A 23,837-nucleotide genomic window follows, 5' to 3' on the forward strand; every position below is an offset into this window, starting at 1 on the left:
GTATATCTAAAATATGGAAGATACCAATAGCCTAAAAATAAAGTTTTTATTGACTATGTTCCCCATGAATTATACCAAATTGATGATGGATTTGAGAAATTAGGCAAATATGTTTTATGAATCCTAGTTTAGATAATGGGTGCATTGGGCATTTTGAGTTGTGAGATCCTACCGTCTTTTGTGAATATTTCATAATCTAGTCACTTAGTGTACAAGTGTGGACCGTAGCTTAATCCAATATAATGGCAAATGTATACATTTCATTAGTAGAAGTAGAGTGAAGATTAGCTGGAACTGAGTGGAAATAATTACAAGTATAATGACAGATCTACCCTGCAAGACTCTATTAGTGGGTCAGAATGGCTGGTTAATCATCGGCAATCGTGCAGACATGGCTCATTCAAGTATTGGATTACTGAGCCTCTCACAGATGTTTAACTCAGTGCTGAACATCCATCACCAGGCGTGTTATCTTGGAGCCAGTTTTTATGCATCTTACCTCTCCCCTCCAGAAAGATAATTACCAGTTGGCCATTAGGCAACTGATACGCACAAGTCTGAGGCATCATTAGCTGCACAGCAGTTACAAGAATCTCATGATTGGCTTGAAACGCAGCACAAATAGCTATAATGCGAATGCGTCGCCATCAATTAATTGATTGAAACCTACAATGATCTCAAATTTCAGTTTCCTTATCAGCTTCAAATAGAAGGACGTACACAGTAAAGTTTCTGCTCTGTTGGTTACATTGATCCTGCGTACATTCAAGGCTAATATCGTTACCAGTTTCACTATATTCCTTGGTTCCCTAGTTCTCTCCCATATCTTGTAGCACATGAGGCAGAGAAAACACATTCTTTATGTTTCCTGGGACAATTGGTCAGAGGCTGTAGCTTGAGGGGGGCACATCTGCATCAAGCATGACTGATCAGGGGACTCTGCCACTCTTATTTCCCCCAAAGGTGTGTCAGTGGGATTCATAGATTGACTATCAAACACTGTTTGCAACCATCAAGTCCAGGGGACTGATATGAATCTGGTCCTTCTGGCTCTGAAGCAGGGGCACTATCCATTATACCAAAAGTCCTCACCTTATTATTTCCCAACTGTTAAATGCAAATGCCATTCTGTGGTGCTTTTCTGAAGAGTTATGCTCTGCCATCAGGTTTTTACATACCAAGTGATGGATTGGTGTGAAACCTCTCCTCCAGACAACACATGGTTCTAAGGCAGCATTTCCAATACTAAGACTAGTGAAAGAGAACTGTTTGGATACACATTGTTATATGTCTTGAGTTTAACCCTGTTGTGGAATTTTGTTGAAACTGAAATACATGAAAAATATATTATCCTTTGGGTATTGCCCTGATGTTGATATCCTTCAAAACATTCAGCTTCTGAATGAATCAACAGTTGGAAAGAAGTGCTTCTTTTAATAGTCCAAATACTCACTTTGGAATATCCTCTTGAGCTGTACCAGAGCCCATCCATCATCTGAATGATACAAGTCAGGAGGGTGTTGGAGTACTCTCTCTTAATTTGCTAAGTGCAATTCCAATAAAATTCAGAAGCTAAATATCACCCAGGACAAAGTATTTTTAAAAATTCTTTCTCGTGATGAGGGTGTTCCTAGTTAGATGAGTGTTTGCTGTCTGTCATTGATTGTCCCTGAGAAGGTGGTGGTAAGTTGCATTTCTAAACTGCCATTGTTCATCTGGTGTAGGTATGCCCCCATGCTGATAGTAAGGGGATTCCAGCGTTTTCGCTCCGTGACAATGAAGAAACCAGGATGTAGTTCAAGTCAGAATAGTATATAACCTGCTTGATCAGCACAATGTCAATTATCAATGTTCTCTTCCTCTACCACTGCTGCACAGACTGTATACTGCAAAAGATAACACCAAGACGCCCTCAATAGCACCCTTCAGACTATGACTACTACCACCTCAAAGGACAGAAAAAAAAGACAAGCCTAATGAGATCCATGAAGCCATTCTCAATTGTCATAAAAATCAGTTTGGCTCACTAATGTTTCTCAGTGAAGAAAACTTCTGCCATCCTCACCTGGCCTTGCCTACATGTGACTCCAGATTCACAGCTATGTTGTTGAGTCTTGAATAACCCTCTGAACTGGCTGAGCAGGCCACTCTGTTGTATCTAACTTGTAAAAAATCAACTATAAAACTGGATATACCACTCAGTATAGACCAAGGCATTGGAAATGATGACAGTACACACAACCATGTTGGTCCCTGCAAAGTTCTCATTACTAGTGCCTGGGAGCTTGGGTCAAAATTGAGAGAGCTGATTTTGCCAGGAGGAAATGAATCTGTGAGAACAACAATGTCCCAGACACCATTATTACTGTCCCTGGGTATGTCCTGACCCACCAACAGAACACACCCAGCAAAGATGGCACCACAGTGGGAGACAATTCAGAAGGAGTTGCCCTGGGGTTGATTTCAGACCACATGAAGCCTTATTTCACCAGGCCGAATATGAGCAAGGAAATATCCTGCTGATTACCATCTAAATGCACTCCTCAATTCCTCAGCTAATGAATCAGTATTTCTCCAATTTGAACATCTCAAGGACACAGAGGTACCCTGCTTGGGGAATACAATGTCCTCTATCAAGAGTGGCTTCATAGCAATACTACTGATTAGGTTGACCAACACCTAAAGGACATTACTGCTAGACTGGCTGTGGAGCCAGTGATGAGAAAACCAATAAGAGAGAAGAATATATGCATAGGTTTGAGGGGAGAGGAGAATATTTAAAAGGGACCTAAGGTGTAACTTTTTTACACTGTTGTGGTGCATGCATGGAATGAGCTGCCAGAGGAAGTGGTGGAGGCTGGTAGTTATAACATTTAAAAGGCATCTGGATGGGCATATGAATAGGAAGGGTTTAGAGGGATATGGGCCAAGTGCTGACAAATGGGACTAGATTAGGTTAGGAAATCTGGTCGGCATGGATGAATTGGACCAAAGGGTTTGCTTCCATGCTGTACATCTCTATAACTCTATGACTCTAATTATCTTGAAGCAGGATGTAGCTATCCCTGACAATATATATAGCAGTGAGAACTGAACAGTGCTTGTCTTCACATTGAGGACTCCATCTATCATTTAATGTGGCACTATCTCTTGCTAAATGAAATAGGTTTCAAACGTATCTAGTAACTCAGGACTGGGCATCTATGAGGCTATCAATATCCAGGGTGACATGGTGGCTCAGTGGTTAGCATTGCTATCTCACAGTGCCAGATACCCAGGTTTGATGCCAACCTTGGGCAACTATCTGTCTCAGATAGTTGGGAGTTTGTACATTCTCCCAGTGTCCTCTGGGTGATCCAGTTACCTTCCACAATCCAAAGATGTGAACATTAGGTGAATTGACCATGTTAAGTTGCCCATAGTGTTCAGGGATGTGTATGTTAAGAGCATTAGTCAAGGTAAGTGTAGAATAATAAGATAGGGGAAATGGTTCTGGGTGGGTTACTCTTTGGAAGGTCGGTGTGAACATGTTGGGCCGAATGGCCTGTTTCCACCCCGTGGGGTTTCTATGATTCCATGAAGAAATTCAATCAAAATCCATCATTATATAACCCACCATATCCCGGTCTACCATTACCACCAAGTCAGAGGAGCAAGCCTTGCTCAATGGAGAGTGCAGGAGGACAAGCCAGGAGCAGTGATAGGCACACTTAAAAATGAGGTGTCAACCTGGTGAACCTACAACACAGCAAGCAGCTAAACAGCTGAGTGAGAAAGCTAAGTGATCCTGCAACCAACTGATCACAGCTAAGCTCTGAAGCCTTTCCACATCAGTTGTGAATGGAGATATACAATTAAATCATTAATTTGAGGAGGAGGTGTCACAAAAATCCTTATCCTCAATAGTGGAAGAACCGAGCAAACGATAAGGCTGAAGCATTTGCAAGCATCTACAGCCAGAAGTGCTGAGTGGTCAATCAATCGCGGTGTCCTCCTGAGGTCCCCAACATCATAGATGCCAGTCTTTCAGCCAATTTGATTCACTCCACGTGATATCAAGAAATAGCTGAAGGCATTCAATGCCACAAAGACTATGAACCCTGACAATACTCTAGCAGTAATAATGAAGACCTATGCTCCACAACCAGCCATGTTCCCAATTAAACTGCTCAGTACAGCTATAGTACTGGCAATCTTACAATGTAGAAAATTATTCAGTTGTGCCTTGTTCACAAAACCACAAGACAAATCCAACTTGGCCGATTACTTCCTCATCAGTCTACTCTCAATTATCTGCAAAGTGATGGAAAGGGTCATTGGCAGTGCTATCAAATCAAATTTGCTCAGCAAAAACCTACTCACTGATCCTCAGCTTGTGTTCAATCAGGCCCACTCAGCTTCTGACCTCATTACAGTCCATGGGTCTAAACATGGACAAAAGAACTAACTCAAGAGGGGGAGTGATGGGAGATAGCCATTCACAACAAGGCCACATTTCACCAAATGTGGCATCAAAGAGCTTGAACAAAATTAGAGTCAATGGGAATCAGGGGATAAACTGCTTGGAGTCAAACTTAGCACAAGGGAAGTTAGTTGTGATTGTTGGAGGTCAATCACTTCAGCTCCAGGACATCTCCTGTTGGAATTCCTCAGGGCAGTGCCCTTAGGCATCACCTTGACCCTTTCCATCACTTTGCAGATAATTGAGAGTAGACTGATGAGGAAGTAATCGGCCAAGTTGGATTTGTCTTGTGGTTTTGTGAACAAGGCACAACTGAATAATTTTCTACATTGTAATTTTCTACATCTCCAGCTCCTTTATCAATGACCATAAGGTCAGAAGTCAAAATGTTTGCCAATGATTGCATAATGTTTATCACCATTTGCTCAATTACTGAAGTGGTTTGTGTAAAAATGCAGCACGACCTGGACAATATCTAGATTGAGGCTGACAAATGGTCAATAACATTTGTGTCAAACAAGTGCCAAGCAATGACTACTGCTAATAAGAGAGAATCTAAACATGATCCCTTGACATTCAATGACATTACCATTGCTGAAACCCCCTCTATCCACATTCTGAGGGTTACCATTCACTAGAAACTGAACTGGACTAGCCTTATAAATACCATGGCTACAAGACCAAGTCAGAGACTAGGAATTCTGCAGGACGTAACTCACCTCCTGACCCCTCAAGAGCTGGTCCACCATCTATAATGTGTCAGGAGTGTGATAGAATACTCCTCAGTCACCTGGTTGAGTGCAGCTACAGCAGCAATCAGGAAATTTGACTACATCCAGGACAAAGTAGTTCATTAGATTGGTACCTCATCTAACACATTCAACATTTAATTGCTCTACCACTGACACACAATAGCACTGCAACAACTCACCAAGGCTCCTTAGACGGTACTGTCCAAACCATAACCTCTATTATCCAGAAGGACAAGGATGGTAGACACATGGGAACTCCACTTATTGGAAGTATCCCTCCAAGTTGCACACCATCCTGATTAGGTCAAACACCATCCCCAAACAGTCCTTGCTGATTAAAATCTGAAAATTCCTTTCCTTCCAGATCTGTAAATTTGTACAAACTAGATAAACCCTCGAGGCTCACCAATACCTTTTCAAAGACAATTATTGATGTGCCACAAATGTTGGTGTAGCCAATGATACACACATACTTTGAATAAGTAAAACAAAACCCAATGTCACCTTGGTAGGACAGCCGTGAGGTGTTGCATAGTTTTCCAACATTCTCATGTGACTACAATGCAGCCTGGTTTTATAGTTTTCTGATCTCTATGTGTCTCATATATATTGTGCGCAATAACACCTAAGTAAGGCACAGCTCCTATCTTCAAGATCCATAATTAGTATTTGTGCTGACTATATTCCCCTTTTAATATATGGAAAGGACAACTGCACTTTGCGGAAGTAAAATTGCCTCACATGGAATCCTACTTACCACATCAGAATAGTAGTCAGAGTGTCATTTCATTCTCTGTTAGACAAATCTATTTGTGTTCATCTTCCCCAATCACCCACGCAGAGCAACATTCCAATATTTAGCAAAAAAACCGCACCAGGCCTGCGGCCTTACTGATAACAGAGTGGATGGATCAACAAAGGAAATTGTCAGAGGAAATGAGCACCTGACACATTGTGACCATTCGGTTTGTACTACACCACAACCATGAAGTTTCATTTTAGAAGACACTGAAAAACACACGGCTATTAGGGAAAGAAATTCTGGAAAATTCCTCTTTGAACCCTCTCTCCCAGTTCTTAACATGTTGATTACTGCAAGACCACTTTGCTTCTGGAAGGTGTGACCTCTGTGCCAGTCAAAATCCAGTCCAAATGTCTCCTGAACTGGGGTGGCATGGTGGCTCAGCAGTTTGATTGCACCCCCACTGTCTGTGTGGAGTTTGCGCGTACTCCCCGTGTCTGCATGGGTCCCCACTGGGTGCTCCGGTTTCCTCCCACAGTCCAAAGATGTGCAGATTAGATGGATTGCCCATGCTAAATTGCCCATGGTGTTTGGGGATGGGCAGATGAGGTGGATTTATAGGTGGGAAATGCAGGGTGACAGGGATGGGGTGTGTCTGGGTGGGATGCTGTTCAGAGGGTCAGTGTGGTCTCAATGGGCTGAATGGCCTGCTTCCACACTGCAGGGATTTTGAGTGCAATGAGCACTCACTTCACCAGCTGGCAATGTATGCTAGAGTCTTCCAATGCATCGGGAAAGTAAAAAGCTTCCTATCCTTGAATCCACTGTTAAGATAATTTGATTACATGTCTCCATGCCCTTGAGAATCTGACAAACTGTGAAGTAGTTTACATTGCATCCACTCTTGTCATCCTTTTCAAGAATTAAATGCATACGCAGTGTTGGATTATCTAAATTAAAGTTGCCTTTGCTTTCTTTTGTCCATTGTTGCACGTTTTTGAGCATCGTCTTTGCTAATGCAGAGCCTGCTGCAGAGATTGTGTGCAGCATTGGCCTGGTAGGTGAACCCAGAGTTAATGCTAACACTGGTGCAGCAGAGGGGGCTCTTTTTAGGTTGGAGCCAGGATGTGTTGGGATAAAGTGACTCTGTGTTTTGGATATTTTAGATACAGAGACTGAGCACCTGAAATGAGAAAAGCTGCATCTTCGATTTTGTTAAATACAGATAGTATTTTATAAATAAAAAATGCATTCTGGTATTGAGATTCTTTTTAACATGTTTACCACTCTTTGATAGACTTAAAATTATAATTAGAATTAGGTTGATTGTCACACGTACGCACACGAGCACAGTGAAAATTTTACAATACCATTCTAGTAACAAAAGTTTCTAGGTGCAGATTTTCAGAATAAATTAGAAAAATAAAGAAATAAAAAGTCCAGCATCACAGACCTGTTAGGTATAAAATGTATCTCCGTATAAAACCTTAGAAATAAATTAGAAGGATAAAGAAATAAAAAATTCAGAATTACCATCATTCCAAGCAGGGAAGATGGAGTAGATGAGTCCGCGCTGGCCTCCATTCAGCACTGGGCCTCGCCTTGAGGCTCTTGAATATGGATTCCGTGATGGTTTCACCCGAGACTGTGAGTCCTCATTAAAAAAGGGATTAAAAAGGTAAAATCATGTTCACAGGGCTTCACTAAGAAGTTATTACTGGCTTCTCAACTGTGGATGTTGGGCTAAATAAATTGTGCTTTGAAACATGCAATCTTTTTTTTAGACGTTATCCAGACATTTGGAGATTTGCTAAAGTTCTCTCCTTATTCATTGCATTGACTGCCCAGACCATGGCTGGTTAGAAGTAGCACTCAAACAAACTCACTCAGTTGAATGCACCAGCCATGTTGTTCTCCCTGCTTTAACTAAAGGGGCATATTTTCACACATACGTCTTCCCACATAAAACCTTTGAAAATGAGAAGTCTCAAAATATTTCATTTAGTTTTACTTTTCGGTCTCATCTCAAGCCTTTGAATTGGTGGCAAGGTTGAAGGAAATTTCTCTGCCGTGATACAATATGAACTTTACTGCTGGTACAATCTGGGAACTAAGCTTGATTTGTGTCTCTTATATAGGCCGGAGTGACAGTTCACAAAGGACCCACATTAAAACTTTTCTGTTCCTTGCAAGTCCCTTAGCTTGTCAGGAATCATGAGGATTCGTACAGTGCTATAATAGTTTTGCTGCTAGGTCATCTTTGTCACCATTTCACTTACAAGAATCATTTATGTTGTAAGAGCTACTCCTCCATGAGTGAAATTTCTTCCAGAATATTGATATTGGTAGGACACATGGAGGACTTGAAGTTTAGTATTTGAGAGCATTTGTTGATCTGTCTCAGTGTGCAGTCACATTTTGTCATTGTCCAACTTATTGAATGGGACCTGGCAGAAGTTACAGAAACTGTTGGAGAAACACAACAGGTCTGGCAGCATCTGCAGAGAGAAAACAGAGTTAATGTTTCGAGTCCAACTGAGTTTCTACAGCAATTTCTGTTCTTGTTTCAGATCTCCAGCACCCGCAGTTCTTTGGTTTATTCTGATAAAAGCTTGTTTCTTCAGGCACGCAGTAGATTTGTGACTGAGCACTACTGTAATTATTACTTGATGTTTAATCTTAATCATTCATTCATTAATGACTTTGATTAGGGTCACTTGGATGGTGGCATCCATAACTCAGAAGGTACCATTTGGCCTTGTGTTTGAAGGTCTATGGTCCACCTTCTTCTCTAGAGTCCTATCAGCACAAAGTGTTGTACCCAGGGAGTGCAATATTGTCAGAGGTACTGTCTTGCAGATGCGACACTAAATTAAGAGCCCATCTGCTCCCTTTTGTGTATGCATAAGAACTCACAGCAATATTTTGAAATTGAGCTGAAAAGTTCTCCCTGGTATTTGGGGTTAATATTTCATCCCTAATCATGTGACTCAGGTTAGTTACATCATGTTTGGAGAAATGTGATATGCACAGTTTAGGTTGGCACAGTGGTTCAGCAGTTAACACTGCTGCCTCACAGTGCCAGGGACCTGGGTTCGATTCCACCCTTGGGCGACTTTCTGTGTGGAGTTTGCACATTCTCTCTGTGTCTGTGTGGGTTTCTTCCCACAACCCAAGAATGTGCAGGTTAGGTGGAGTGGCCATGCTAAATTGCCCAAAATGTCCAGGGGTGTGCTCTAGCTCTCTGCTTGATTCTTTGGACTCCACCTTGGATAAACATCACCAATATCTCAGGGCACACTTCACAAGCAGTGGGCACATACATCCATTGCCTATGGATATTGGTATCTGACACATGCTAGTCTGTGCATACCAGTACAACACATCTCCACTAACAGCATGCTTTGGAGCAAACTGGCATTTCTTATTGCAATGCTACCACAAGGGCACATTGGTCACAGGGGTGGGCAGGCGGCTGACTGATTTGACCAGACTGAGGGCTGCTGGCCAGTTATGTTTACCTAGATACCCCCAGTCTCTTTGCCTTTTAGTGGAGACATGAAGCTAAGCAGCTTTCCAGGTTGTCAGCAATCATCCACGCAAGGGTGGGCAGCATCACACTATCTTGGAACCACATATGCACCATTTGCCAAATGCAAACATGGCAGGTAGCTGTCCACAAAGTAGGGCAGAAAGTTCCCCTTCCCTGCCTATCCAGGTATTATGGATGAGACCAACCCCCCTCAGAATACTCAGAAGATAGTCTAGAACCTAGATTTTTATTATTTTCAAAGTAAATGTAAGGTATGGAGTTCCAGATTCAATTTGATTGGACCACCTACTGGATTTAAAGCAAAACACTTTTTATTCACCCGCTACAGTTAAAATACAACAAAAGAGAGAAGGAATTGGAATAACTTAACTCTTTTAGATTCATGGAGTTATAGAGATGTACAGCACAGAAACAGACCCCTTGGTCTTACTCATTCATGCCGACCAGATATCCCAACTTAATCTAGTCCCATTTGCCAGCACTTGGCCCATACCACTCAAACCCCTTCCTATTCATATACCCATCCAGATGCCTTTTAAATGCTGCAATTGTACCAGCCTCCACCACTCCCTCTGGTAGCTCATTCTATACATGCACTACCCTCTGCATGAGAAAGTTGCTCCGTAGGTCCCTTTTATATCTTTCCCCTCTCACCCTAAATCTATGCCCTCTCCTTCTGGACTCCCCCACCCCAGAGGAAAAAAGACTTTGTGTATTTATCCTATTTGTGTCCCTCATCATTTTGTAAACCTCTATAAGATCACCCTCAGCTTCTGACACTCCAGGGAAAACAGCCCCAGCCTGTTCAGCCTCTCCCTAAAGCTCAAATCCTCCAACTCTGGCAACATGCTTGTAAATCTTTTCTGAACCCTTCCAAGTTTCACAACATCCTTCCAATAGGAAGGAGACCAGAATTAAAAACTTAACAAAATATTAGATACAGTAACTATTGCTAAATAACTGTTCCAATACAGCAACATCCCATAAACACAATCTTGACAAAAGGCAAATTCAGAAAACAGACTGTCTCACGTGCAATCCAGTCAGCAAGAAAGATATACGTGTCACATCTCCCCAGAGAGAAAGAGAGAGAGAGACAGAGAGACAGAGAGAGAGAAAGAGAGAGAGAGAGAGAGAGAGAGTCATACAGTCATAGAGATGTTCAGCACAGAAACAAACCTTTTGGTCCAACATGTCCATGCTGACTAGATATCTTAAGTTAATCTCGTCCCATTTGCCAGCATTTGGCCCATAACCCTCTAAACCCTTTTAAATCACGTACCCATCCAGATGCCTTTTAAATGTTGTAATTGTACCAGCCTTCACCACTTCCTCTGGCAGCTCATCCATACATGCAGCACCCTCTGCCTGAAAATGTTGCCCCTTAAATCCCTTTTAAATCTTTTTTCTCTCACCTTGATCTGATACCCTCTAGTTTTGGACTCCCCCACTCCAGGGAAAAAACCTTGTCTATTTACCATATCCATGCCCCTCATGATTTTATAAACCACTACAAGGTCACCCCTCAGCCTCCGACGCTCCAGGTAATAACCCCAGTCTATTTAGCCTCTTCCTGTAGCTCAAACCTTCCAACCCTGTAAACATCCTTGTAAAATCTTTTCTGAATCCTTTCAAGTGTAACAAACATCTTTCCCACAGCAGGGAAACCAGAATTGAACATATTACTCCAAAAGCGGTCCAATCAATGTCCTGCACAGCTGCAACATGAACCCCCAGTGTGCACAAACTGACCAACAGAGAAAGAGAAGTTTTTTCATTCCACAATCTCAGGTCACTCTCACTGACAAAGTAAAGCAAAACCTACAAAATCCTCGGCCTGTGTGGGTCTCCACCTACTCATGCTTCTATTGTTCCAACTTTTTAGAAAAACACCCAATGTTTCACAAGTTGTTTATCTTCTCATAGACTGCTCGATGCCTGTTCCCCCTAGCTTTCTCTAAAATAAACCAGGAGTAAACACATGGTATCATTACACAGGACAAATGCCCATGAGCTGTACAGAGCCCTCTGGACTGCCAACATTAGTTTGGGTGAGCAATGGCCTTTTTAAGAAGGTGCTGCCACCAGAGTTCCTGATCTGGATTTCCCAGCAATGGTAAATATGTCTGGCTACAGCGAGAGGGAGCATCAGTTTGGCATTAGGCAAGAGGGATGCTGTGGGCTCAGGGTGGGTAGTTAATGAGGCAAGTTGGAGTAATAGAGTGAGAACACTCACCAGGTGGAATGAAAATCTCTATGAAACTCAATGCAAACGACACTTTACCAAAATATAGTAAGATTCAAACCGCAGGCTCTAAAAATCATTTTAAAGAAGGAAGTAAGTAGAGACACTGAGGGATTTTGTGAGCGAACTCTAGAGGTTTTTTTTTGTAAACCTAAGCCAGAGTGAAAACACAGCCACCAAACATGGCACACAAAATTTGCCAATGCACCAGAGATGGGAAATGAGGCAGCACAGAGATCTTGGAGAGTTGTAGGACTGGAGAAGACTACAAAAGTAAGGAGAAGTGAGGCCATGAAAGGAATTGTTAACAAAGGTGAGATTTTTAAAATCAATGTGTTGCTGATTCAGTAACCTTGGACAATCTTTGACTCAATTAGTTGCACTATGGCAAGTAGTGGAGATGTGCAGGCAATTTCATTTCTGAAAGGAAAATGTTACATGAGTGATAAATATGAGCTATTATATTGATGATTAGATTAAATTCCCTACAGTGTGGAAACAGGCCCTTGGCTTGACAGGTCCACAACGACCCTCCAAAGAGTAACCCACCCAGTCCCATTTCCCTCTGACTAATGCACCTAACACTGTTGGCAATTTAGCTTGGGCAATTTAGCATGGTCAATTCACCTGACCTGCACATCTTTTGGACTGTGGGAGGAAAACATATTGCATCTTCTGATTGTATACCCAAGAGCTTGATGAACTGTAGCTACAGTAGTCATTTGACTAGAAATTGCGGCAAGCTTAATGTGACTCCTGAGGAATAAGCAATGCTGTCAGCATTGAAATGATCATTTCTATTTAAAGAAATCCCCTGTTTTAATTCATATCTGTATGGTACGTTCACATACTGGGAGGTGAAAAGGTTGCCTGTTAGTTAGCCAGCTTGGAAAGACAATGAAACTAGACTTAGGAATACACACTGAATTTCATTTCAACAGGTGTTTTTGAACAACAGGTTAGAGGGAAGGAAAAATAGATTTGTTATCAAGAACCGGTACGACTCTCTCTCACTATCTGTTTCTTTCATCATTTCAGAAAGCAAAGCCTGTTGAAAAAAAAGACAAACTACAGAAGCAACCTTTCACCAAGCATTCTGAGGTTTCTACCACCTTTGCTAATGCTGAGAATACCAGCCAGCGATTAACAATTGGTGGTCTCAGTAAAACACATCAATTACTTTAAAGCCTTTCAAATTGCATAACCTTTATTGTCCCTCTTTGTATTGGATACTCTCCATTTTAAATTTATTGGCTGTGTTTGATATCACATGTTTAACCTTTTTTCTTCTATTTAGTAGCAGCTAGTAAGAATCCTATTTGTACTATTCAGTCTCCCTTTTAAAACTTATTTCCTGTGTTCGTGTATTTAATGTCACATTTTAATTATCTTTTTGTGGTGGTTATTTGGTAATAAAATCTCTCTTTCTTTTACTCAAGAAAGCCTTGGTAATTGGCTATTTTGTTTCCTATTTAACTACATTTTAATTGAAGTGTGATGCAAACTAAAATGAAAATAAGTATTTGTTGCAACAGACTGAGGGAGGGTCAAAAACAGGGAACCAATTCTCCATTCTCACCTGGTTAATAACAAAAACAAATTTTGTGACATGAAATTCTATAGATGGCTTAAATCTATTTGAATATTCTAAACTAAACCCAAGTTGATCATTTAAAATTAAGGCTCTTGATTAGTTGCATGCTATATATTAAATATATATATATATAGTGGAATGCATACTGTAATTTCAAATCTTTGTGAAGTATTGCATGCCTAAAGTGTTGTAATGGAAAATATTGTAATTATCCAGAATATACAGGCGCAAGATGCAGATTAGAATGTGTCGCATTATAAATTGTATTCCTTCAGCACATATTATGTCTAGTGTGATTTACAATTAAATAAGTGTCATAATTAAATTTGCTTTTTGAAACATTTTGGCATTGATGCAATAAATGAAATTAGCTTTTGTGGTTATTTAGGAATATTACTGTGCTAACAGATGTATCCCAGATGGATGGCAATTTGTGCCAGCTTTATATAGTGCAATACTTTAAATGAAGTTTCTCTTACTACAGTGGGTTAGCTGAGTCATTAGCGGCACCAGCACTGGCTGTAAATATAAAACGACTGAACACGAGGCAGACTAAATTGCATATTAATAAATATACAGATATTTTCTTAATTTACTATTTGCTTTTTTCCCACTTTAAAACTGCATTGAAACAAAAAGAGTTGACCAGGGTCTCTGCTGTTGTAGCCTCTGTTTTCAATGAGAAAAAGTGCTTCTTAATTAAAGTTTTGGTAAACTTCTCTTTGGGAATTATCCAGGGCGCCTTTTGTTTGATGCTTTGATCTTATTCACAGCTTTATGTACATGACCTCCACGAGAGCAGTATGTTGACCTTGCCTATTTTTGTTTTCTTGTCTGCACTGCTTTTACACAATGCTGCTACTGTGATAAGAAGACAGCGAACAGCAGGAGATAGCAACAAGCTGAGCTGCTTGGGTCAGTATCCTATTTACTGCTTTCGCTCCTTCACTTTGGTTGAAAACCCCATTCATATAATATACATGTCTTCGCCTTAAACCAGCATCGAAAGCTACCAAGCCCTTGATACTTTGACATTGTTACTGGAGAACTGCAGAATAAATCAAAGATAGCTAATATTTCTTGCTCTATTTTATTGGAGAGCAGCTGGAAAGCAAAGTCATTAAGCTGTATTCCTTTGATTCTTTTATGCGACTGAGATGATGAAATAATAAGTGGGTAGAGAAGGAATTCAAATTAGCTCTGGGTCACATAATTCCTCCATTCTGTATATGGTTAATCAACAGCATCTCTAAGGTCCAGTAAATAAAGAGCTATACAATTTCTGTTCATAGAGAATATTGTTGGCATTGGGAAAACGCTTTGCCAGTCGAGTAGGGAATATGCAGTCTTCAGAACAGCAGAATGCACAACTTAGCTTGTCCTGCCTCCTCTATTCAGCCTTGATGCTGTCCCATGCTGTGAGTTTTATAAGTTTAAAGCTTGTGCTAAATAGGAAAATGTACCTTACTTTCCCCATGCAAGTGTTTTAAAGCAGCGTCTCCAGTTTAGACACGTTTGTGTCGTTGAAAAGAGAAAAGGGCTTCGTTGCATTATAAAAGTAAATGGAACAGATGGAGGCTATTCAGCTGTTCATACCAATGCTGGCTTTTTGTAAAAAAGCGCTCCAGTTAGTTCTCTGCTCCTTCCCCATAATTTTCTCAACCGTTTGCTTTTCACATGTATCCCCAATGTATACATATCTCCTTTTGAAACCTCAGGGTTGATGATATTGGATCAAAATCCTGGAATTCCCTCCCTAAGGGTGTTGCAGGTTGGTATACAGTACGTGGACTGCAGCAGTTCTAGAAGGCAGCTCATCACCACATTCTCATGGTGATGAGGGACAGGCGATAAATGCTGGTCCAGTCAGCGATGTTCATGCCTCATGAGTGAATAAAGAAAAAATGGTCACCTTGAAGTATTTTGTAGCCGGTGACATACATTTAAATTGTATTGTAGCTTTTTTTTTAACTTAGGAAGATCCTGCAGACAACAATGTAATAATGATCAGATAATAGGGTTTTTTTGAAATTAAATGCTGGTTGAAACATAATTATTGGTCAATTCATTTGGAAAACACCCTTGTTAGACTTTGAAATAATGCTGAGAGGTTTCGTGTCCACTTGAGAGGGCAGCTGAGGAGTTACTTTAATGTTTCGCGTGAAAAAATTAGGATGTTATATTTTCAAATTTGATTTCGATTAATATATTAATGCAGTTTGGTTTTGTGCAATTAATACCCTGCTCTTTGAAAACTTTAAAGTATTAGAAACCCTGTGTTAGAATATTAGAATCCCTATAGTGTGGAAACAGGCTCTTCAGTCCAGCAAGGCCACACTGACCCTCTGAAGAGTATCCCATCCAGACCCATTCCCCTAATACTCGACATTTACCCCTGACTAATGCAGCTAACCCACCGTTCGCCTGGCAATGTCACTGTCTGCAAACTGATGTTCAGCTAGCTGCTTTGACTGAAGTGATATTATAGCTCTGGCAAACAACTTAAAGATCACACATTTAAAATCACTCCAACTGTTCAGTTGATTTGTTTACTGAAAAGGCAAGGTCAAAAGTACAGCGATTGGCAAGGCTTACAAGGAGAAGGAGATAAAATTTGCAAAATCAATAAATCAAGTTTAGGTGACTTCAAGTTTTGAAAAATAGATTTTAAATGAAAGGCACATTTGAGGAAAGTAAAGACTCATCAGTTGGGAGGCAGTGAAAAGACGCCATGATGGAAAATGTTGACCTGAGCTGAACAAAATATTATTCATGAGGAAGAGACAGAAAAAGTATTGTGATAGAAAAGCCAGTTACCAGAGGTAAGATGGCTTTGTCTGATGAGCTTTCTCTTGGATTCCCCATCCCCCTTGGCCAAACTCTTGATATTGTATCAATCTAAAGTCCTTTGGGGAAGGAAATCTGCCAGCCTTTACGCATGTGAGACAGACCCACAGCAATATGGTTTACTCTTAACTACCCTCTGAAATGGCGAAGACAATCACTCAGTTGTACCCAAATTGAAACATTGCGATGGTCCGAGAATGCAGGTAAATATTACCTCCTAAATATTAATTAGGGATGAGCAGCACATCACATTCTGAAGTAGCATTATCCCACGAAAGAATTTCAAAATCACAGACAAGAACAATTCTGATAACTTTGCTGTATCCTTCTCTGCTTACATATTCTTTTGTCATTGCCATGCCCAATTATTTCTGTAAAAATGCTTGAGGGGGAAGAAAATATCCCCCTAAGTTACTTGCACTTGTCCAACTGTTGCTGTTCCACTCTTCACAATATCACTGCAGCTGCTGACTCAAGCACACCATGACTTCCCACCTTGGTTGCCCCAGTCCCTACTGGAACATTACTTCTCCCTCTCACCATAGCTATTTCCCTGGTACAGCCCTTAGCCTGTTTGGTGGGGATGATAGCATATTGTTGGACTGTAATCCAGAAACCCAGGCTGATGTTCAGGGAATATTGTGTGGTGGAAGCTGGTGGGATGTAAATTCAGTTCATAAAATCTAGATTATAATAATAGCCTCAGTAATAGAACATAGAACAGTACAGCACAGTACAGGCCTTTCGGCCTGTGATGTTGAGCCGAGCATTTATCTTAATCTAAGATCAATCTAACCTCCACACCCCTCAATTTACTGCTGTCTGTGTGCTTGTCCAGCAGTTGCTTAAATGTCCCTAATGTTTCTAACTCTACTACCTGTGCTGGCAGAATATTCCACGCACCCACCACTCTCTGCGTAAAGAACCTACCTCTGACATTTCCCCTATACCTTACTCCAATCACCTTAAAATTATGACCCCTTGTGACAGCCATTTCTGCCCTGGGGAAAGGTTTCTGGCTATCTACTCTATCTATGCCTCTCATTACCTTGTACATCTCTATCAAGTCACCTCTCTTTCTTCTTCTCTCCAGTGTGAAAAGGCCTAGCCCACTCAACCTCTCTTCATAAAACACACCCTCCAATCCAGGCAGCATCCTGGTAAACCTCCTCTGCACCCTCTTTAAAGCATCTACATCCTTCCTGTAATGAGGTGACCAGAACTGAACACAATATTCCATGGTGGCCATGACAATTATCATCAATTGTTGCAAAAATCTCTCTGCTTTATTTATGACGTTTAGGGATCTGCCATTTTTATCCAGTCTTAAGATTGCAGACCGATAGTGATGTGGTTGAGTTTCATTGCCCTCTGAATTGACCTAAATTACAATGTTAAAAGTGCTATACAGATGCAAGTTGTTGTTACATTGTGCACACCACTGCTGGAAACTTGGAAAGTCTTACCAGGTACTGGGTGGTTTCTGGCTATGCAGACAGCTGAGTAGATGCAATTGATTACCCATATGCTTCTGTGATATTTCTCAATGGAGGTCCAACTGTTTCTCAGAAAGCACAATTGTCTCCTTATGTCTGACATGCTCCCTATTTCCTATTGCCGCATGTTGAGATAGACATTCTCAGACATCCCCCAGGCAGGATCCAATTATTCCAGTTTTGCATTTTTCACAACATCTTTTCATGTTTATGGCTAGACTTCTGATTCTATGAGTAGACAGTCAATTAGGAACGGTCTCTATCCTTTGCAGTACATGACTGACAGGGGCCAGTGATATTAGCAATTCATCCTTAATCTCTCTGAATGACTGAAAGCAGAATTTGTGAAGCATCTATCTCTTTTTAGCTCAGAAGGTAGAAAATGCTACATCTCCTTCAAATTATTTTTTTGGAGATATTCTCAATATGAATCATCTACAGGAACTGTGTGAGCCTCAGGATATCCGCAGTTCAATAGCAAACTTATAGAATCATAGAGTTATAATGCACAGAAACAGATCCTTCGGTCCAACTAGTCCACATTGACCATGTTCCCAAACTAAACCAGTCCCATTTGCCTGCGTTTGACCTGTATCCCTCCAAAGCATTCCTATTCATGTTCTGGTCCAAATGTCTTTTAAATGTCATAACTGTACCTGCAGCCACAACTTCCCCTGGCAGTGCATTCCATGAAAAAAGTGTTAAAAAGTTGCCCCTCTTAATCTTTTTAAAAACTTTTTCCTCTCATCTTAAAAAATATACTCTCCAGTTTTGAATCCCCCAACCCTCGGGAAAAGGCCTTGTTATTCACTTTATGGATGCCCCATGATTTTATAAACTTCTATAAGCTCACCCTTCGACCTCTTAAGCTCCAGTGAAAAAAGACCCAGCCTATTTTTATTACTCAAACCCTCCATTCCCAGCAATATCTGGGTAAATCTTTTCTGAGCACTCTCCAATTTAATAAACTTCATATCAACTTTTGGACACAGAAAGTATTGCAATGATTTAGCTCCTCTGAGTGGATATCTGAAATCATTGTCTGAATGTTCTTGATAGACTTTGAACCCTAACCTAAGCATCCAAGAGAGGTCCCTATGTGGGAAGCAGTCACTCATTGAGATTTCCCCTACTGTAGCTAAGTATTGGCCAGATGCCATCCAATTCAACATGGAGTTCAGGGTCTTGAAACTAAAGGGCCAACGGTAGCCTTCCAGGGTAGAAGTAGCAGTTGGTTGCTGGTCAAATAAACTCAGAAAACTGGTCTTAGTAATGGTGACCATGAAACTATCATCAATTTTCAATTACCATCACAGGATAAGTTTCAGGGGATCCATGTTCAAATCCCACCACGGCAGATAGTGGAATTTGAATTCAATTTAAAAAAAAACAGGAATTCAGTCTAGTGACGATCATTAAACTATTGCCAATTGTCAGAGAAACCCATTTTGTTCGCTAATGCCCTTTAGGGAAGGAAACTGTCATCCTTACTTGGTCTAGCCTTCATGTGACTCCAGAACCACAGCGATGTGGTTAACTCTTACCCGCCCACTGGGCATTTAGGGATGGGCAATAAATGCTGGCCTGGCCAGTGACACCTACATCCTGTGAATGAAGATGAAAATGGATAAACCTTTTAGGACTGAGCTGAGGAGAAATTTCTTTATCCAGAGAATGATGAGCCTATGGAACTCACTACCACAGATAACAGTTGAGGCCAAAACATTACACATTTTCAAGAACAAAGGACAAAGAAAATTTACAGCCCAGGAATAGGCCCTTTGGTCCTTCAAGCCTGAGCCGATCCAAACCTACTGTGTAAACCTATCGCCCAATTCCTAAGCATCTGTATCCCTCTGCTCCCTAACTACTCATGCATCTGTCCAGACGCACCTTAAATGAATCTACCGTACCTGCCTCTACTACCTCTGCTGGTAACTCGTTCCAGGCACCTATCACCCTCTGTGTAAAGTACTTGCCGCATGTATCCCCCTTTCACCTCTCACCTAGAATGTGTGACCTCTCGTTATTGAATCCCTCACCCTGAGAAAAAGTTTATCTCTATTCACCCTGTCTATACCCTTCATGATGTTGTTGACCTCAATCAGGTCTTCCCTCATTTTCCTTTTTTCTAATGAAAACAATCCTAACCTACTCAATCTCTCTTTATAGCTAGCACCTTCCATACCAGGCAACATCCTCATAAACCTTCTCTGCACCCTCTCCAAAGCGTTCACATCCTTTTGGTAATGTGGTGACCAGAACTGTACACAGTATTCCAAACGTGGCCGAACCAAAGTCTTGTACAATTTTATTATGATCTGCTAGCTCTTATACTCAATACCCTATCCAATGAAGGCAAGCATACCATATGCCTTCTTGACCACTCTATCCACCTGTGCAGCAACCTTCAGGGTACAATGGACCTGAACTCCCAGATCTCTCTGCTCATCAACCTTTCCCAATGCTCTTCCGTTTACAGTATAATTGGCTCTAGAATTAAACTTCCCAAAATGCATCACCTCACATTTGCCTGGATTGAACTCCATCTGCCACTTCTTCGCCCAACTCTCCAGTCTATCTATATCTTCCTGTATTCTCTGACAGTCCCCTATGCTTTCTGCTACTTCACCAATATTCGTGTCATCTGCAAACTTGCTGATCATACCAACAGTGTCCTCTTTCAGATCATTTATGCATATCACAAACAACAGTGGCCCCAATACTGACCCCTGTGGAACACCACTGATTACCTTTCTCCATTTTGAGAAACTCCCTTCAACTACTACTCTCTGTCTCCTGTTGCTCAACCAGTTCTTTATCCACCTAAATAGAACACCCTGCACACCATGTGACTTCACTTTCTCCATTACTTTACCATGGGAAACCTTCTCAAATGCCTTACTAAAGTCCATGTATATGACATCTACAACACTTCCTTCATATATTAACTTCCTCAAAGAACTCTGTTAAGTTGGTAAGGCACGATCTTCCCCCACACAAAACCATGTTGCCTATCACTGATAAGCCCATTCTTTTCCAAATATAAATAGATCCTATCCCTCTGTACCTTCTCCAGCAACTTTCCCACCACTGACGTCAGGCTCACTGATCTGTAGTTACCTGGAATATCCCTACCACCTGTCTTGTGCAGGGGGACAACATGAGCAACCCTCCAGTCCTCCTTTTCAAGAAGCAGTTAGATTAAGCTTTTGTTGCTAAAGTGATCAAGGGATTTGGGGGAGGACACGATTATGGAATTGAAGGTCAATAATCAGCCTGGATCATATTGATTGATACAAATCTTCTCAAAACTCGCTAATATTGATTATTGGAGCACGCTTGGGTGGACATACTCCTGCTCCTGTCAAAAGGGGCAGAAAAAGAAAATAATTGTTATAAATATCCAATTTGTTCACTAATATTGCTTGGGGGAGGAAATCTGCTGTCCTTACTGGGTCTTGCCTCGGTGTTTCTCCAGACCTGTAGCCATGTGGTTGACTCTTAATCTCCCTGTGACATGGCCAAGTTGGAAGACAATCATGGATGGGCCACAAATGGGCAACAGCACCCACAACATCCCAGAAAAGAATCAAGAAAAACATTACAATAGAGAATGAGGCCACAGGCCCATCATATTCTCTGGTTCTCTGACAGACCTAGCAGTGTCACTCTCTGTTCATTTCTCATAGTCCAGCAACATTTCCCCTTTTAAGTAGAGATCCAATTTCCTTTTGAAAGTTCTTGTTGAATCCAATTCTGCCATCATCAGAGGTAAGTGCCCTCTGAATCGGCCCTCTGACAAGCTGCACAGTTCAAAGCCGAGTGATGAATGCTGGCCTTGCTTTATCTGAAAGAATTTTTAAAAATTGCATGTGTAGGTTAGGTGGATTGGACAGGATAAATTGCCCCATAGTGTTCAGGGATGTGCAGGTTTGGTGGAATGTCCAGAACAATTCCAATTGTTAAGTCCCTATATCCTCAGAAGTGATGCAGAAGGCACAGAGATTAACAGACCCATGTTCAGGAAAGCTGTTCTGGCTTGGAATAAATTATATTGAATCTCATTTTGATTGTGCAATGATATTAAAGGATGTAAAGTGAAGTGGGAGCTAATTTCGTCAGATCAGGGATGCGATCTAACTGAAGGATAAAATAGTATCAAGGGCTAATGGCCTGCCTGCTCCAAAAGCTAGTGTTTCCAAATAAACCTGTTGGACTATAACCTGGTATTGTGAGATTTTTAATTTTGTACATCCCAGTCCAACACCGGCACCTCCAAATCACAACATAATGAGGAACAGTGTTACTGTCATATAAACTTGCAAATTGCTAAATTAATCATGCAAAATAAACATTGACACAAATGTAAAAACCTTAATCTCTTTTTTTATGTTCATTCCTTTTCAGTTTCATTTTAATCTTCAGTTCAACTTTCTTTTTTTCTACATAATTAACTACATTTATTAACTACTTAAAATCCTAAGCCACTGTTTATCAAATGGCCAACTTTCTAATAAACCTGTCAGAAGGCAGGCAGATACAGAAGGCATGTTCACATTTCTGCAATGCTGTAAAATGGGCGATGGCGAATTTACAACCCATTTTACACATCTCTAATTTTTATTTCCACTGAATTTAACGGGATAAAAGTCATCCAGCGGTCAAATAGGTGAAACGGATGGCTACAAAATGATTTTTTTTCTCCATACAATGTTGAAGCAAGAATGGGCCATTTGGCTTCTCCAGACTTGCTTCCTTATTTTGAAAGGTTGGTTGGTCCACTTAGGGGTATTATGACAGGCTGTGAAGATTTGTGGAGTGTGGATACAGTAATTGGATGCAATGGCAGTGGTTCTGTGTTCACTACCACCCATTCCTGTTGCAATTGTACTAATAGTGGATGAGATTTCAGGTGCTTGCTCATCCATGGGCCAGTTAGATCACAACTGATCTGATCAGCCAGACTCCCTCTTGGCTTGCCACATTCCCCGACCAAAACCTTTCAATGAGATTCAATGTATTTGATTGAACCTCAGCCTCAACAAATCTCTGGGACATGGGAGTTCCAGATTTTTCTGTGCCTCTTGCAGCAGCCCTGAACTAGGAGATTATCAGATTGATAAACTCGAATGGATAAATTAAGGTAACCTTTGACCCCCCCATCCCATTGCTAGTATAGTCACAATGGACTAAATGGCTTCCATTCTTCACCAGTCACACAAAAGTGCAAGTCTATGGCTGCCTTTGGCAGGAGATTCTAGTGATAGCAACAACTGCAATGGAGGCTGCAGCATTTGGGAAATCTCCAGTCATCAAGGTTTCCTGGTCACTGGAACTGGATCTGCTTTCCGATGAGGACCATGTATGTATGGATATGCAACAGCATTCTCACGTTAAAAGATGTCCCAAACAAAGCGTCCACCTAAAGGAATTCAACACACACCCTCAGACTCATATGACCAGTGACATGAAATGTCTTAGGGGGACAATCATATTCATCAGCATTTGATTTCTGATGGCGAAAACAAGTTCCTCACATATAGATGAGGAAGGAAACCACTTTGAGTGGGACAATACTTCCATCCTAGGACAAGCCAAACAGAGACATGCACAAGAATTCCTAGAAGCATGGCATTCCAACCGGAACTCTATCAAGAAACACATTGACTTGGACCCGATTTACCACCCCCTGGGAGAAAGAACAGGAAATGGCATCACCATAGGAAATGACATCACCTCAGGAAATGACATCACTAATCCAAAGAAATCCAAACATATAAATAGAAAGCAGGAATCATCAGCAATGCTTCATCCGGAGGCTCACTGAAGATGTTACCTAGTAGGGTGACAAAACGTCTGAACATGAACCTTCCAGCTCAGCAAGCAAACTTACATCCAGAGCCTCAACCTGAGCTACTCATCTCCTAAAACTCGCTAACAGCTTATATATCCACTCAGCTTTGTAAGGGTCTATTGTGTTTGGAGGATTAACTGACAATGCAGAATTATGAATTTAGTTTGCTTACATTCATTTGACGAGGTGTGACCGGAATGCTGATGTTGGAAATTTGTATTTTGGTTTCTGTATGATATAGATTCCCTTGGCACAGATTCAACTTAGAGCTTACAGGACATAGCAGTAT

General features: G+C 41.1%; 1 long non-coding RNA gene across 1 annotated transcript in view; it reads left to right on the plus strand.

The window, feature by feature from the left end:
* LOC140484631 (uncharacterized) overlaps window positions 1-13,432 on the plus strand; it is a 56,463-nt gene extending 43,031 nt beyond the window's left edge. The window contains exon 3 of the long non-coding RNA XR_011962302.1: window positions 12,793-13,432. This is a non-coding gene — a long non-coding RNA (uncharacterized lncRNA). The remainder of the gene's footprint in view (window positions 1-12,792) is intronic.
* The last annotated feature ends 10,405 nt before the right edge of the window (window positions 13,433-23,837 follow it).

Source organism: Chiloscyllium punctatum, chromosome 13 (genome assembly GCF_047496795.1).
Source record: "Chiloscyllium punctatum isolate Juve2018m chromosome 13, sChiPun1.3, whole genome shotgun sequence".
Lineage (NCBI taxonomy): Eukaryota > Metazoa > Chordata > Chondrichthyes > Orectolobiformes > Hemiscylliidae > Chiloscyllium > Chiloscyllium punctatum.